Source organism: Nannobrachium achirus (assembly GCF_963921795.1).
Source record: "Nannobrachium achirus genome assembly, chromosome: 16".
NCBI lineage: Eukaryota > Metazoa > Chordata > Actinopteri > Myctophiformes > Myctophidae > Nannobrachium > Nannobrachium achirus.
The window spans coordinates 27348123-27365083 of NC_137823.1; the positions used below are offsets into that span (position 1 = coordinate 27348123).

At 44.4% G+C, this 16961-nt stretch overlaps 1 protein-coding gene across 2 annotated transcripts in view; it reads right to left on the reverse strand.

Annotated features, from left to right (window-relative positions):
- nhsl1b (NHS-like 1b) overlaps positions 1-16961 on the reverse strand; it is a 160928-nt gene that overhangs the window by 49068 nt on the left and 94899 nt on the right. The gene's annotated exons all lie outside the window — the stretch shown is intronic.

Sequence of the window (16961 nt, forward strand, 5' to 3'; positions counted from 1 at the left end):
GAATGCACACTTATATGTGTTGCCCATTTTATACATTCCCCTTTGAGCAGGGCTACTGGAAGGAGCTAAGCTCCAACATCTGGCTTAGTCCGGGCTCCCTAGCGTGGCCTACATCTGGCCTGCATCTTGGCACAAAGCACTCAAAGTTTGTTGTACGCCCAGGGTCATATTAGCCAAGCTTTGCAGGATGCATAATGAAATCAACACATCTAAAATACACTTTTTGGCCAGAAAAGAAAATATTTCACAGAGGTTTTAGCTACTCCAATGCGCCCTCTACAGATCTTGTAAATAGAACATTTCCATTGAACTGATTTTGCCTTCCGGTGAAATATTTTCTTTTCTGGGTGAAAAGTGTGTTTTAGACGTGAGGTGGGGGGCCCAGAGTGTTCCCACTAAGGAAGTCCCTAAAGCAGTCTTTGTTTTGGTGAGTAGCGAAACTGTATTTTTTATTTTTACTACAGGACGAGAGGGTGCCCAGCCTTTCCTGAAGGCACAAGGGATCATCGGTGACATAGCATGGACCAGAGCTAGGTTGGTTGGTCCCAGCATGCATATACTGGTGTACATGTACATCAAGCTGCCTCATGCTTCAGAAACAGTAGATATAGGCTCCTCACCTATGGGCCACATGCGGCTCGGAAATGTTTGGTTCCCAAGGTTACTAACTAGACTGGTGGAGACTAGGCCTTGCAGGACTGACAGAGACCCCAGAGGATTTGACTGCAAGCAAGAAGCAATGGGACGGAAAAGGGTCATGTCTGATCAGGGTCATTAAGTAAATTAATGAAAATGAACCATGACCATAATTAATAACAATAGTCAATCTACAAGGTCACAACGTGTCGCACTGCAACACATTGTGAGCTTGTAGATCTGCTGGTGCGCAAATTAGGCATTAGAGTAGGGCTGCAACTATCGATTATTGTCTTAGCGATTATTCTACCAATAATAATTTGTGAATCAAAAATCTATGATTCAATAAAGAAATGTCACCACACACATCACAATGCGACAAGCATGTAGATCTTCTATTATTCTTTTTTAAATTCAAACAAATCGATGACTTTATCAAATTAGATCCATTAACTGTTGTTGCACCCCTAGAGTGATGACAGGGCCAGTGTATAAATAAGCTTTCATAAGCAACAAGGCAAAAGCTGTTGTAGGAGACAAGAAAAAAAACTCTCTGATTCTGCCCATAAATCCAGGATCCTGTTGAGGCCGCAAGACTGTAAAAACTAAGAAGAACGTGCACTAATAAAACCACATCAACTAATGGCCATTGCTTGTGTAACACTAAAAATAAGCTGAAGCATACTGTAGCATACATGTCCTTACATGTTAGCATGTGCTAACACATACTAACCATACACACACAAGTGCACGTATACTATTACTGGAGCACATTCAGCAGCATGTAGCGTAAACACATTTGGCCTATTAACCTATTAGGAGCACCTGTCTTATTGAATTAACTGCAGTGAGAGAGACTTCAACTCCTCTCTCGCATACGCACACACACACACACACACACACACACACACACACACACACACACACACACACACACACACACACACACACACACACACACACACACACACACACACACACACACACACACACACACACACACACACACACACACACACACTGAGGCCCCGCTCTTATTCCTAGTATGTGTTTAGCTATGAACTTTTTCCCCAGGTGGTTCACTTCACGGTGTGGGATAAATAACCCTGCATACGCACACTCATATCATCAGCAGCACTCTGCGAAACACGAGTCAGGTTAAAGGGGCAATGAGAGAGTGGTTTGAGGTGGAGAGAGAGAGGTGCAACGGAGGTTAAAGTGTCACTGATAGTGGAGGATAGAGGCTGGCTAAAGAGTGACATGTGTCATCACTGCAGGGAGTCTTGTTCATCTTGTTTGCTTGTTCAGGCTGCAATGTGGTGCAGTAGACAGGCACAGCCACTAGGAGGCTCTATATGACAACAGCAAGCAAGGGGAAATAAATGGTGGGGAAATAATTTAGAACAGAGTAACTGGACAGAATGAAATAAAGCAAGAAGGAAAATGAGAGTTAATAACATAAGAAGGTCAACTTAAATGTTTCTATGAGAGAAGGCTTCGGACGAAAAGAGATTCAAAAAGATGAATCCACACAATCTTCTGTACAATGTCTATTAGTTCAGTGGTTCCCAAACATTTTAGTTCGAGACCCAAAAGAGAAATGTTATGTCTTGAGTAGGACCCAAAGTCCCAAACTAGTGAAAATAGCTGATCTACAATCTCACACATATGTTATTTTCACTACAGCACACAACAGTTTCACACTAGTTTTTGAAATGTAAAGATTATTTCTCTCTCTCTCTCTCCAGTTATTCTGTTCAAAATTAATTCCTCGCCATTTCCCCTTGCTTGCTGTTGTCATATAGAGGCCTAGTGTCGTTTTTTTTAAATGTAGAAAACAAAGGAAGGGAAAAAAAGATATTTACCCACGACCAATAAAAATGCATCCCGACCCACACTGTTTGGGAAACCTACCTACAACTCTCTCTCTCTCTCCATTCAATTCATCTTCCAGTGTTTCCATGCTCTGACACATCTGGCCAACAGACTGATTCCAGTGATTATCTGACCGTTATGTCCTGATGTGGTAATCAAGCCTTCCATTCAGAGCCGGTTACAGGCCTATAACACAGATGGGTCTGTATTTGGGCCGGTTGCACCTGATACTCAACATATTCACCCCCTTTTTGGAGCTGTGTGAAGCACAGGCTCCCTATACGTGGCCGTGTGGGTCTGTCTGTGTGTGTGTCTGTATGTAGCCTGAACTTCCTAAACTTCGGCACGCCACTAGTCCCACAGTTTTGCCACCACACACTCGCGCCATATGTCAAATCGACCGGCTTACTCGGGAATCGTGGGCTATTACTTTTCTAAGAGAAAGGTTCTATAGTTTAATTGATATTAATTTATTAGTGAATTAATTTTCCCCATTGACTTAGAATGGGAATCGCAAAAACTCACATTCAATTATTTGTCTCTCGCAAACCACAGGGGCTACAGTTTCAAGACTTGGAGAGGAGGTTCATAATGATTTCAAGGATTAAATAAAAAATAATTGTGTCATTTGGCCTCATGGTGGCGCTATAACACCCCACTTTACGTTTTGGCCTGTAACTCTTGAACCGTAGGTCGGAAAATTAAAAATATTTTTTCCCTGGATTCCTTGGGTCATGACGCATCTCCCCATATAGGCCACGCCCATTTGCGCCATGATAGATTTTCCGCCATCTTGAATTTTCTCCAAAACACACTTTTTGCTCCTTTTCCTACATATTTTCTTCAAATGTCACAAAAATCGGTACACATGATCCACACACACACACACACACACACACACACACACACACACACACACACACACACACACACACACACACACACACACACACACACACACACACACACACACACACACACACACACACACACACAGCTCCACTTCACACGGGTGTGATTTTTACTCTCTGCTCACTTGTTCACTGGCCTCTGTGTCCTCATAAATGAAGACCAGGCAGCTGAGCCCTGAGCCCAGACCCGCTCCATCTTTTTGACTAGATTATCCGTTACAGCAATTTGTCACACAGAATCAAGATGCAAATGAACCCCCTCCCATGCTTGCGACATGCAAGTCGCGCGCGCACACACACGCGCGCGCACACACACACACACACACACACACACACACACACACACAGACACACACACACACGCACACGCACACACACACACACACACCAATACACACCCACACGCAGAGGCACAAATGTACGCAGGTCCACGCGCGCATAAACACACACACACCGCTCCAAATACAACTCAATTATGACCCGCTACTTGTCAGTATGACTTCATTAGGTGCTGGTCAGCCATGATTGAGGACCAGCCATTATCCAGCTCCGCTCGGCCGGTGTTGCCTATTAAGTCTTAAACAGGTTGAGAGAGAGAGAGAGAGAGAGCTCTCCTTAAATTAGATGCCAATCATGCCATTAGATTACTCCATTACCTCCATTACCCCACTGAGTGACTGAGTGAGTGTGGGCGGCGGAGGGAAGGAAAGCAAATGAGAGTTTTTTAGAACGAGGTGATGTTGGGCAGTGGTGGAAAAGGTACTTTCACTTAAGTAAAAGTATCAATACTGCAATGTAGAAATACTCTGTTACAAGTAAAAGTCTGGAAGTAAAAGTACAGAAGTATTGGTATCAAAATTAGAAAGTACTCATTATGGAGAATGTCCCATTTTAAGTTTTCAAATGTAAAAAAAATATATATATTTTGAAAATAGCCGATCTGCAAGCTCACAATGCGTTGTGTGCTTGTAGATAATAGGGCTGAAGTGGTTAATGTATATTTTGTAATAACAATCAAAATCTTCAAAGTAACTAAAGCTTTCAAATAAATTCAATGGAGTAAAAGTACAATGTGGATGTGAGATGTAGTGAAATAGAAGTAAAAGTATTTGGAATTGGAACTACTCCAGCAAAGTAAAAATACCTCAAAATTGTAGTAAATGTACTTTAGTATGAGGTGGTGTTGGGTCATCACTCATCATAACACCTGGGTACTAAGGCTGGGTCATAACAGACAGACAGACAGACAGACAGACAGACAGACAGACAGACAGAGATACAGACAGACAGACAGACAGACAGAACCAGAGAACGGCAGGGGGGCAGGCGGTGCACGTGCACCCAAACGTGAAGGAGAATGTCAACAAGAAAGACAGAAACAAAGAGAGGCAGGCAGGGTTACTTTGAAGGACAACAGAGCATTGCCCCCATTTTGCACTTGACTGACCCTAACCCCCCAATTCCCGAAACACACTATTATGTGTGTGTGTGTGTGTGTGTGTGTGTGTGTGTGTGTGTGTGTGTGTGTGTGTGTGTGTGTGTGTGTGTGTGTGCGCGCGCGCTGTGCCAATATGAAATCCTGGTCTTTGCTTCATCCAATTAAAATTAGCTGTCATGCTCTCTATCTCTATTTTCTATATCCAAACTGTCAATGTCAGGATTCAAGCATGTACAGAGAGACTATCTGCATGTGTGCGTGTGTGTGTGTGTGTGTGTGTGTGTGTGTGTGTGTGTGTGTGAGAGAGTGAGAGAGAAAGAGAGAGACACACACACACACACACACACACACACACACACACACAGCCACGGTAAATCAGTCACCATATTCTTCTGCCTGTATGCCAACCTCTAGCACTGCTATCCTACTGTATGTGATTGTGTCTCACACACACATTTGTTAATAGGAGACAGGCTTGACCAGTGACGCTCCAGTTAGTCTGTAGGACTGGTCAGTTGGTCAGCTGGTCAGTGTGTCATCTTGACCCCTGCAGTGACTTAATGCCCTCAGCTTTAGCCTCCAGGCACTGAGGCACATCCATCAGGACTCCACTGGCTATGCTCAGTCGTACCATGGTTTCACACCTTTTCTTTGTCAATTTAAAACGTGAATATTGTTTGTTTCTAAAGACTTTGATAAACATCATAAATTACATTTACATCAAAAATGTAGTAGTGTCCCTTTAACATTCGGAATTTGCAGTGTAGGAAGTCAGGGATAGAAGCATTGAGTATTTTTTTTCCTTTCCTTTTGCCATGGCCTCTTCCTTTACCCTGGTGCGTGTGCATGTGCACCAACCTTGGTCGCGTGCGTGTGTGTGTATGAGAAAAATGAGATGTGAGGCAAGCCTTCCATCCAGCCTCCATTCTCACCCACCACAATCAAATCACCCTAACTGGTTTTCATTGGGGGCCCCTTTCTTTCTGGTGTAATGCAGGCTAATCCATTTCATTTGTGCTCATCTTGTTACTCCACGCATGCAGCCTAGCCTCCCCTCAGGTTACCGGACTTCCCTGGGGAGCCGCTGGCCCTGATTGGCCGATAGCTGAACCTGTCGGTGCACAGGAGGCTTATGGGGGATCTGACAGAACACCTGCTCTCCACCTTTAAACTGATCAGAGAAAGAAAACCACACAAAGTTTGCATCGATAGGCAATTGGAGACGAAACAAAAAGGGGACGGACAAACGTTTCGCCTATCCAGCCTTCGTCTTCATACACTGAAGAAGGCCGGATAGCCGAAACGTTGGTTTCTCATTGTGAAGATGCAATAAAGTCAAATAAAATCAACTCTTGCCAGTCCCTATACAATGTTGATGATCTAAGTCTAAGAGGACACCACACCAGAAAAGTCAGAGCGTGGTGGTAACAAAAAAGGCTATATGTAAAGTGAATGAATGCATTAAGATTAGTAAAATAATCTGGACAGAGATGAATGGACAATCACAAAACAAAAGTGCATAAAAAAAAGACAACAGTGTGTGAGTATGTTGTGAGTGTGTTCAAGGGTCATCTGCTTGGTGGGGCCACGAGCACAGCATGATAGGAAGGTTGATTCAGCGCATAAGGGACAAACAATACTGTACCCATGCCGGCAACATCTTGAGCTGTCACGGAGCGTTAGCCAAAGCAGGCGTGAGGACGGGCCACGCTTGTCTGGGAGCGCTTTGTTCCGCTAAACGCACAGGAATAAGTGATTCAGTCTTACATGCTTGCACGCATGCACGCACACACTAAGCTACTCATTTAAAGTCTACACACAAAGTGTGTATTTCAGGAAAAATTGGAAAATCTAAATGTTTGCATTGTTTCAGCCCTGTATTATGCTGTTCTTCAATTCCCTTCTTCTTCTCACTAGGGATGGGACGATTGGACAACATTTCATATCACGATTATTGAGACCAAAGAAATTGCGATTTACTATATTATCGCGATAATCAAAATATCCATCCCTTATTTTGGGGCCAAAAATAGCAGATCTACAAGCTCACAAAAAAGACTGTAACTGTATCAACTATGTTATTTACAGGTCCGTTTTACCAATTATTTTAAGTGGTACCGGATATGCAGCTCTGCAAATAAAAGGTGAATTCATCCCAATGCAATGGATGATTTCACGAAAAATTAAATCTCCACAATACGATTATTGTGAGTGTTTTTTATCACGATAAACGATAATAGTGATTATCGTCCCATCCCTTCTTCTCACTGTCTTTTGTCCTTCATCTCCCCATCTCTCCCTCATCTCGTCTCCCTGATGGGTCCTTAATTATGTTGTGGTGGAGGTGAAAGTGGGTCATTTCTGTTACCCCGAATTGTCAGCTCCGTTACACTTCCCCTTGGCTTGGCCCGCCACTTCCAGCTGCTGACTATTGTGTCCGGTTCCCAGGGGTGGCCAGCGGAGCATCTTTAAATGCGATGCTCGGCTGTCCCCTCCTTCATGCTGACATGCAGTCATTCAGACCCGCACAGACAAGCTCGTCTGGGCCTCACATAGTCACAAGTCCATCCTGAAATACCACAACAACTCTTGCAAATGAGCCAAATTACTAGTGGGTGAAGATAACTATGGGGCTATAGACATTTTCCCAGAGCGCTGCCATGTAGCTGCGGTGTTGGCTAACAGCCGCACATACACAAATTGGTGCCGCTTGACACCGCAGTTATGGCAGCCACTCAGAGAAATCGGTCCATACGAAAGGTTATTTATGACCTGTCAAATTAACCAAAGCCTTTCTCTCCGGGGTCGCCCCGCTCTGGCCAACGTGCAGCCCCACCACCACCTCAGAGGTCAAAGGTCTTGGAGGAGGTCACAATGACACAACCTTGTGCTGATGATGCACCCAATGTCCAGCCAAACCGAGTCGCAAACATCCATGCAAATTCACAGTCAAACACACACAACAGACGGAGACGCAGATCAAACAATTACAGGGGACGCAAATCCCCAAGAAAAGTGACAGAGCTCAGCTTGGTTAAAGGCTTTGCCCACACGTCTCTTGAGTCCCTGGCCTTGCTGTATATCGGGCCACTATTTCACGCTTGTAGTTCAGGACACTGACCTTCACGCCAGCCAAGAAGAAATATAACAACCATTTCCCAAGAAAGTATAACAACCTGGACCATTTCCCTAAAGGCATATCACACCTAGGCAATACAGTTGTAAGTCCTGGTAAGTCTTGCTAAGAGGCTCACGTTTGAGCCCAAGCCAAGCGACTGTGACCTGAGAAGTCCATCAACCAAAGGCGCAGCCAAGTAAACACCCTGGCAATTAATTTGAAATGTCTACTGACATAGCTAGGAACCATCTGGGGCTCAGTGCAAAAACACAAGGTGTCACTCCATGCCAAACCCGGTTTACGTGTTTAACAAAACCCCCCGATAAACAACCACGTTCTGCCGTCTACCTTTGCCATCCTGGTAGGTGTGCGTGTGTCCCGGTGTCGAGCCCTTTGTGACGGGTCCTAGCAGCGGTTTGGCCGTCCAGAGAGTGTCCCGCTTCTGGTGGACCTTGGACACGGAGAGCAGGCGTTTGCGCAGGCAGCCTTCAGGCCTGCCGTGGCCGGGAGGACACGGGCCGGGGGAGGAGACCTCGGGCTGGAGGCGGTTTCCCATCTCTGTGTCAGGCTGGCAGGGGGAGCACGGGGACCACTTCTGGACAGAGGGGACCTCATAGCAGGCCCTGGGCCAGCAGCTGACCACTGGCTCAGAGGAGAGGCAATGCACGTATGTGCTCATCCCAGGCTAAGACCTGAGAGACCTCCCCTCCTCTCTAACCCTCGACCAACCTCCCCCTACACACACATCTCGCTCCTCCTCCTCCTTCACTGTGTCCCTTCCCTCGTGCGGACCTCTTTGCGCCCTCCCCGGGGGTATTGATGAGCAGTGTGTGTGTGTGTGTGTGTGTGTGTGTGTGTGTGTGTGTTTGAGATGTCCCCGTCTTGCCCCAGTCCCTCAACAGACCTCCCCTTCCTCTTTCACTGGGAGGACAGAACTTGGAGATTGGAGCTCTTCGCAAACCCACTGGGGAGCCAAACCCAAACACCCCATCCCCTTGCACCGCAACACTGCAAATCTCCAAAAGGCCGCCTAAGCTGCACCCCCCTTTTCTCCTCCTCCTTCTCCTCAGCCTCAGCCTCCGTTTTGTTTTTGTCTTTCCTCTCCCACTCAGGAGATGCTATTGACCCACATTGATTTTGCCTGACAAAGGGAGGCTATACGCAGAGTTGGATTACAAGATCAATCTCCAGAATCAACATCATCGTTACCCGGGAAATATTATGGAATTGAATAACTCGGGCTATCAAGCAAGAGAATGAAAAAAATGGGGGGGGAAAGTATTTTGTACAAACAGGAGACTGGCTCAAACCCAGACTCGGAACTCAGAGCTTGAGAAAATAAAGTTTGGTTTCCAAAGAAAACGACCACAAGAAACTTCAGAAGTATTCCAAAGATGTGAAAATAAAGTTTGAAAACAAAGGGCAGGGCTCTATATTGGAAATAACTGAGGTTAGATTTTTGTTCTTTCCCCTCTTGCTGAACCGTTCTCTAAATTACCCGTCAGGGTCCGCCGCAAATTGGATGTGGTTTCGTCCACAAAAAGTGACAAGCCTGTCAGAAGAAGCGTACGTGAAGAGCATGCATGTCCAAAGGATGGAGACAGCCTCAATCAATAGCTAACAAAAAATGTAAAAAGATTAAATAAAAAAACAAAAAACATCCTCGCAAAAGACAGCAGTTGTCAGCAGATTCTGCAGAGAGCATCACTGTCTTCTCTTCATCTCTCTTTAAGACAAGAGCACCATGCATTGTCCAGTGGTGTCCACATGGCTGCTTCTTCTTCTCCCCCCACACACACACTACACTGCTGGTCTAATCTATAAACCCAGATTAGCCCAAACTCAAACTAACACGCAGTCGCGTACACACACACACACACGGAAAAGCACAGATGGACAGCAGGCTGCAGGTAATTAACCGCATCCCCTCCAGCATTCAAGTTCATACGACATATACTGTATTGTGTGTGTGTGTGTGTGTGTGTGTGTGTGTGTGTGTGTGTGTGTGTGTGTGTGTGAGAGCTGGTGATCTCCGATGACGCACACAACACACCACCACATATGGTGTTGAAAGCTACATACCATGTCCACTGTCACTGAGCTACCAACCACTCGTTGTCACACTAACATAACACGGTGGTAGTGAGGGGGGGGGGGGGGGGCGGGGGGGGGGTTGGGGGGACATGGCACATGGGTTCAGGTCATAATGACAACAACATCCAGGCAGGATGTCTCCCCTATTGCTTGCCTGATACTGGTCCACTGATACATTACAGGCAACAGCCAGGCTCAAGCGGAAGCTGCAAGAGGCGACAGGTGGACACAGCAGCAGGTAAATGGATGACAGATTGACACAGACCCGAGAGTCTGAGGGAGCAAACAGGCAGATAAAGACCCACACAGGTACTGCAGGTAAACGGACACATGCTACAGACAGTATGGGCAAAGACAAAGCCCCAGGTTAATACGTTGGCTCAGGGTAGTGAGGAAATAGCAGCCACTGAGGATCAGCATGTGTGTACACCCGAGTGCCAAGTGTGTGTGCTTGTGCTTATGATTATTATGTGATGATCGCTAATCATCTTGACAGACACAGGCTGTCGATATATATATAGATAATGGACTGATGACCAGTAGGACTGGTGTAGCCTTTTGCACACAAAAGCATGAGGTGGAATAAAAACAAACAAGGTAATAATATAGAGAAGAGAAGAAAGACATGATGGAAACCACTGCGAGGAGAGACTGGAGGGAAATGGCTCCCCCTGGTGCTGGCCAATGGCTACACACGTGTGCACAAACAAGCATGTGCAAATATAACATAACATAATCATAATATCATCTGGCAAGATCGGCTACAGGAGGCTCAGTGTGTGTGTGTGTGTGTGTGTGTGTGTGTGTGTGTGTGTGTGTGTGTGCGCGCGCGCACACGTGCATGCGTATGTGTGTCCGACCTGCCAAAGGGAAGCCACAGCAGATAGCCAGGGGCTCAAACATCCGTTACTGATATGGTCTACACAGGAAAACCAAGCCAAACCACCATGTGCATACACGCATGCATGTGCACACGTGTGCGCGTGAACACACACACACACACACACACACACACACACACACACACACACACACACACACACACACACACACACACACACACACACACACACACACACACACACACACACACACACACACACACACACACACATTCAGTTCATGATGCAATGTGAACTCACATAATGTACATTAGAGGCATCATCAATTCAGTGTGTGTGTGTGTGTGTGTGTGTGTGTGTGTGTGTGTGTGTGTGTGTGTGTGTGTGTGTGTGTGTGTGTGTGTGTGTGTGTGTGGGTGTGTGTGTGTGTGTGTGTGTGTGTGTGTGTGTGTGTCAGCCACACACTATCAATGAGTGAGTCAGTTGTCTGTGAATGTTCAGGTCTAGCTCAGCGGTCCGTCTCTCACAGCCCACTGCCTCCAAATGGGAATTACAGCTGCACAGGAGGTGTGTTTGCGCATGTGTGTCTCGGACAATCAGCTCATGGCTTATCAATCTGTGAATACGAGTGTGTGTGCAATACACTTGCATGCATGTACTATATCGTCGCTGCTGGGTGGAAAACTTGTCCAAAAGCATTACTTTTCATGGAAATGAAAAAAAGAACCTGGGTTCAAATTACAAAGTTGTTATTATTTACTGACAAGCTCTTGTTAATACTTTTTTCATTGGTTCAATATTTATAAAACCCATAGACACTTTTGACCACTCTCACTTAAACTTTGACCACTCTCACTTAAACTTAAAAGAAAAAGAGAAAGTATTAAAACACTTTTGCTGATTCATACAATGAATGCTTGTTAAAAAACCCAATAAACAAATGTTTAAAAAAAAAATTAAGAAGAAGAGAAAAAACAAAAATTCACAACGGGTCGCGATGCAACGCGTTGTGAGCTTGTAAATCGGCTAGTTATGCTACTTTTGTGCAACACTGCTGCACTAAGAAGTAGGGCAAACATTCATTTACGGCAGGGGTCTTCAACAGGGGGTCAGGGACCCCTAGGGGGTCCTTAAGAGTTACTACAGGGGGGCCGCCAAATCTTTGAGTGATAGGATCATGTTTTTTACATTAACCATTTGAACCCTAGCATCCCTATTCTGAGTGGAACATTAGCCAAAAATAGCAGATCTACAACAGCTTACAAAGCTTGTAGATCGTCAATTTTTGGCAAAGAGGTTTGTAGAGGGAAAAGAAGAACAGAGTAAGTATTTGACGGTTCAAGTGGTTAAATGTCTGAAAATACACATCACTCCAACATGATTGATGACAGTGCTGTCAAATAAGTCTAAGCTGTTTAAGAAATCTACGAACATTTTTAATCTTCAACGCAATTTTATATAATATGTAGGGGGGGGGGTCCCTGCTTCATCTCTCTCTCAGTCCCTGGCCTGAAAACGTTGAAGACCCCTGATTTACGAGAAAAGAAAACAACGACAGCATAAAAAAGTTGAAATGGGGAGATGCGAGGTTTCTGGCTGACAGGGACGATAGATGAGTGCATGGGGAGAGCGGCTGGAGCGGAAGGTTTAGGGACAATGGTTTCCATGGCCACGGATGGGTCTGAATGGAGGGAGAGGAGCACCTGCATGCTGTGTTTGTGTTGGCCGTGGGGAAGTCATCCACTTGTCCACAGGGAGCCACTCATTGTCCACAGGACATGGACTATTGTCCTTCCTAACTTCAATCAGGAAGAGAAGAAAAAAATACTTTGCCAGCATTGTCCCTGGATTATCCCAAGAACTATTGTCCGCGGAACTTTGCCATTGTCGTTTCTTACTAGAAATAAAAAATAACTTTACTCTGAGAAAACTTTGACCAAACTTTTCTTAAAAACGAAAAGCCTTTTTGTTAGCAAGTCATTGTCTTCTAAATTCTAAACTCCTTTCACAACACTGTGAAAAAGCTCACTCCTGACTGGCAGGACCCTTTCACAGTGAATGGAACCTCTCCATTTATTGTTTATCAATCAGCGCAAGAGAACTCCTCCTGTTGGAAGAGTTTTGACTCGTTGCCAGACGAGGAGGTGAAGTCAATGCCACATCATCCATCTTCTACTTTTGGACTCTCATTCAAGTTAAACCTGTCAACGTTTTCAACCAAAGTTTCAAAGATGACCCAAACCTTAGCCGATCTACAACCTCACGCTCACAACACATCACATCAAGACAGAATTGTTAAGATTGTAGATCTGCAATTTCAGAACATTCTGAAATGTTTTGACACAACATACGCAAATTGGGACTCTAGTTTGAAAGTGGGTAAGCAGAGTATTTTGTGTTGAGAATCGAGATAATTCCAGTGCACTGTGTACTGATAGCACTTCTATGTCATTCTTTCATTGTGGCTCATGCTATTATAGTTGTCTTTCATTTCATGTGGGATTCAGCAACCAGAGCCAGTGAGTCACCCTGGTGTCATGCGACAAACCATGAACTTATGAAATTAATTTAAACTGGTGAAATTCTATCAGGGTCTTTTAAAAGAAGTCCTGTTGGCACTCCTCTGCTTTCCTCTCCTGTCACGGTCCTCTCTTCCTCTCCACTGGAGATAAGTGGACCTGCCACATCTCATGTGAGAGCGTCCATCAACACTTGTACTCACCAGGCCAGGGGGCAGGTGGGGTCAGCATCTGGGTCAAGAGGTCAGCATGCCCCCAATCAAGCCACACAGGTGCATGATGGGACACCGGAGCCACTGTCTTCTTTACAAGATCAGAAGGGTTAACGGGGGTTGGGGGGGGGGGGCATAAGCTAAAAGGGGGGCCTGTAAAAACAAGCCAGCGTGCATGGTTTTTATCATGTCTGACAATGAGCAGTAAGATTAACCAAAATGAATAAGTATCACTGTATTTTTTTCTTCTTCTTTTTTTAAAGAGGCTTTTCTGCCTTTATTGATAGTATACAGTGATGATATAGACAGGAAACAGGGTGTGAGAGAAGGGGATTGACAAGCAGCAAAGGTCGCCGGTATCGGGGCTCGAACCTGCAACGCTCTGTCCGGCATCGTAGCCTATGTGGTATGCGCCTGGACCACTAGTCCAGCGGGCGCCCATCACTGTGTGGTCAAGTTCCACCGGAGTTGACAAAACTCTCGGCTATGGCAAATGCCCTGAACCAATGAACAACTTTAAAGGACAAGTCAAGTCAATATTTAATGTCCAGTGGACATTAAAGTGGGCTCCAGTGTCTGCTATCCAGTGGTTACAATTTAAGTGTAGACTAGGATGTGAATATCCAGTGCAAAACACGATGGCAGAGTGTGGGTTAAATATAGGTTTTAGACATAGAGCTATGTAGGTCACTGCCCCCTGGTCCAAATCTACCACGGCTAACCCAGGCTCTCCCAAGAAGTTTCTGGAACTCGCACACACATTCCTGAAATTCACTTCACACGCATATGTGCTTGCAGTGCACACAGTGACGCAGCCACGTGCACAAACACACACACAGGCTGTCTGTCTATATAAAGTATTTTGTAGTAAGAATGAACACAGGCACTGGAAATAAAGACACATGCTCAGAATCATACCTTCCAGCGCACGCCTGCCTAACACAACACAGGGGTCCATAATCGTATAGACTCGTACAAGACAAAACTCCCTGCTGTGAAATGATACAGTGCTGCTATAGACCAGACTAAACACCCATCTAACATTAAACCTGCCTTATAAGCTCTGACACTACAACACAGTTACACATGAAACTTGTCTCTGCCAATCCATATGGCTTCACAGTGCAGTTACACAGAGGCATTCCTCTGCGACATTTGCCCTCACCGTCTGCCCCTGAGATGACTAGCCATTAGGGGTCGACCGATATGGGATTTCCATGTGCGATTTCGATATCGATAAGTCGTGATCAAAGAGGCCGATAACCGATATTATGAACCGATATGCATTTTAAGCAAAAAAATAAAAAAATGTATCCCCCAATTTGAGTCTAGTCACCACATACTAGAATAGCGTTAAAAACGTATTCCGCAGCAGGAAATCTGTGACAATCAGTAACCAAGATGCAAAAAAGAAATACAAAATATATATATATCGACATTTTTTCCAACTTTTTTTTCGATATAGATATTTTGCGATATTAATAAATGTTATGAATATCGACTTCGATTATCGCCTGTTTCGTCGATCCCTATACTGGCCACCACGAACACAGATCATCTCGGAAGATATGTACACATGATTAAGCAATAATGGATTATTCCTCATTCGTGTTGATCAAGGTTAACGATCAAAATATTTTGGGTCACATTTTCGGAGGAAATGTTGTTATTGTCCGCCAGATGGAGCGGAATACCAGGTATTCACTGGCAGCATATTCAAGCTTGTAAACAAAATAAAATGCACCGGATGAAATATTGCTTCACTCATCATTCAGGTCTTCCAGAAGAATTTTCATTTTCATTTCAGTTAAGCCCGACAGGCATTTCTCTTGTTTACTTATCCATTTGCTTTGCCTATGCGCTGTTGGTGGAGTTGAAAGCTCCATTTATTAATTGTGACCAGGCAGACACACAGTGGTAGATATTTTGGTCTAACACATTGATGATAGTGAAAAGGAAATCAGTGCATGAGTCAGGAAAAGTATTGCTTCTTGTTGACACTATATGTAATTAAAGATAATGGATTGTTAATACATGAATCAAGGACTTATTTCAAATGTGCATCCCTACTGCTCACTGCTTCTAAAGGTTGGGATTGTAACTTGAAAGCAGAGGTAGAAAAACTAATCCTGACAACATTGGACTTAAGTGTTGGCTATGAGCCAAAGACGTGTTCCTCCATACTGAACACAACCCGAGCTGTCCTGATTTGATTTCACAACAGGGAGATTAGATACATTCTCAGCAATATGTTACTTCGATGAGAGCTTATAGTACATCTGATAACATGGGTCAGCTATGTCGCATTTCCACACCTCTGCTGCTTACATGAAAACTCAAATTTGAGGTGGTCAGGAAGTCCGAAAAGCCCACAGGGGGCCCAAACTGTTCTGTTGGTTGGCCTTGTTGTGTGATGATACCAATTTGAACTTGCAGTTAAAATTGTCTATACTACAGTGTCTCTATTGGGCACCGAAGTCTGACGTAAAATGTACGCATCCTACCTGAGTCACAGTCCCCTCCCCCTATTCTGAATTCCCAAAGACGTGTTTAACATCGCTGCAAAGAACTGCAGGGTTTCCTGCAGCACTTTACAGGCCAGGCGCCCCGCCCGGCCAGAAAACCCCCCCGCCCCCCCAAGGGTCTAAAAAATAAAAAAAAAAAAAAATTTTTTTTTTTTTTTTTTTTTTTTTTTTTTTTTTTTTCAAAGATTTTTTTTTTCAAAAAAACTTTTTGGACCTCCAACAATGTACTAGGCATGATCGCGATCGCGAAATTGCATGTTTAACCCCCATACCAACCCTATCTTTCAAACATGGCAGCCATGTTTGTTTACATTTGAAGAAAACATAAGGGCTGGTATCTCCTGAATGCCTGAACGGATTTCCAAGCGGATTTTTTTGTTTGAAAGCTGTGAAAAGAGTGTACATGCATAGTGCATCATCTGTGCACGAATTGTGGGCACATTCATGTGTTTTTATAGGGCAAAAATAAGAATTAATATTAAAAATGAAGTGAATTAATTACTCGAATTAATTAATTAATTATCAAAAATGTGCGCCATGACATCCCCCCTGGTCAAGACTTTTTCCTGCAGGAAACCCTGAACTGTGTTCAAAAAATAAACCAAAGAGCCCGGCGGCTTGACTCATATGGATATGAAGCAATGCATCAACTGACGGTGAGACATTTCTAATGTTACCACCACCAAATTAATTCATCTTTTCCAGAGAGTCAATGTTATGACTATCGTAAATGATACAAACCCAGCTCCCTGACAATTTGTATATATTGGGACCACGATTCTTATATGAGA